Below are 2,009 nucleotides of genomic sequence, written 5' to 3'. Positions count from 1 at the left end.
TACTAGGAAAAATTTCCCAGCTCTATACCTGGGCATCCTAGTACCCGACTGCTCTTGCAGCTTGACAGCATAACACTGACAACAAGGTTATAAATGAGGAAAAAAAAAAACACCCAGTGATACGCAGTTCCAAATTCTACTTAACATATATTTTTTTCTTAGACTTCTGCTCTGACTAACCTTTTCAGACATGTCTCAAAAGTGCAGCAAGCAGAAATGGACAAGTGCTTCCTCTTCCAGCTCCCCTGTCCTGGAGGCTTGGCAGCATTGTGTTTAAACTGTCATTATGTTCTTCAGTTAGCACAGTCCTCCTGAGTTAAGCATCCTACTATCCAACAATGTTTCATAACTTAATCTGCCATTTTTTTGCAGAAACCGTGAACAGGGTAATAGTAGCATAGATGACAGCTATGGCATCAAAGTGTGTTTTCTAAAATATTTTTTCTCCCTTTAACAGTTGTGGAGGGCTCCTGGTTTCACGTATGTGTTAAAAAATGAGGTACTAGAGCAGGGAGAAGCATTAGCAGGAGGAGCTAATTTTCCCTGATCCCTGCTTCAGATAGGTTCCGACTTGGAATTTAAAATTTTCCTTATGTCCTCCAGGATGTGGATGTTTATGGACCAGAGAGGCATCTTACTGCACCAGGGAAACTGCAGTTTGGAGTTTCAGCTTTCTTCACGTAAGCACTCGTCAGCACAACAATTTCTGTAGGAAAAACTTAAGACATATTTCATGTCTGTTAAAATTATTTACGTCCCCAGCAATGACAACTAATCGAGAAGTGGTAGATGGGCATACAAGAGAAGAAAAAAGATAGAGAAAAGGAAAGGAACCCCAGCAGAGTGATTCTTGCAGTCAGACATCAGGGCTCTGCTCTTTTGGCTTCTTGACATCATAGCCCTTCAGTTGGCTAGCAGCAGCAGGGTTCACTAGGCTGTTGTGGAAGCAGACCCTGAGAGTGCTCCTCAGGCTCTGCGCTGAGGAAAGGAGGGGGAGCGGGAACATCACCGGCACTGCAGACAGACACGGCTGTTTCGAGGGGAATGTTTAGAGATAGGAGTACCATAGCCACCAAGGGAGCAAGTCTGAGAAATAAGCTTTAAATATACACTTCTAATTAAAAAAACCAAAGGCAACAACAGCTATTGGCCTCCAGCTGCTGCAGCTGAAGTGGCTCCCTAAGGCAGGGCTGTATCCTCATTAACATTTCATGCAACTTCTGCGACAAGTGCGGCGGACACCCCCTGGTGGCTGTAATCGCAACAGAAGTTTTCCATGAACGTGAACTGGGAGACGTTTTTGTTTGGTACGTATTTCTTTTCTTCTAGCCTCGACTGAAGTTAAAAATACTTTCTGTGCTTATGGCTATTTACAGTGTAAGGTTTAAACATCTCCAAGCGTTAAACTTTATGACTGTAGCCGAAAGTCTTTATGATAAGGAAAATAAGTAACAAACGCAACGTTTAATGTTTTGTGTTCTCGGTTTAAAGCCCGTAAGCTGTCACATGCTTCCTTTGCTCCTCCCCCCATCCAACGTGAATTTGAGAAGAGAGGAACGAAACAAAGACAGATTTCAAAGAAGTTTACTTCTTCACGCGGAACTCACCGAGGAGATAAACCCGTCTAAGGGGGGGTTTGTCTGGTGCTCCGCGCGGCAGCCCGGGCACCCGACGCAAAGGCTGCAGCCCTGCACGAAGTCCCCCGAGGGCCGCTGCGACAACGGAGGATGAGCCCGCGGCGGGCCTGCCTTGGAGCCTCCTACAGCCGCCGGCCTCCACGGCCGGGCCGAGATGGCGGCGGGCCGCCCAGCGCGCCGCTCGCTCGCTCCCCGGGCCGGCTGCCCCTACGCGCAGGCGCGCACTGCACATTGCCATCACAGCGGCGCCCATTGGCTCGCTCCCGCCGTTATCTGATTGGCCCTTTCCCCTAATATCTCCAGAGGTGACTGGCTCCCTTTTGGAGCCACGCTGCCCCCTCCCCCCGTGGGCGGCCCCGGGCGCCGCGCGCA

This window comes from Struthio camelus, chromosome W (assembly GCF_040807025.1).
Source record: "Struthio camelus isolate bStrCam1 chromosome W, bStrCam1.hap1, whole genome shotgun sequence".
NCBI classification, from domain to species: Eukaryota; Metazoa; Chordata; class Aves; order Struthioniformes; family Struthionidae; genus Struthio; species Struthio camelus.
The sequence above is the reverse complement of the archived record's forward strand: the minus strand, read 5'-3'. Positions refer to the sequence as shown.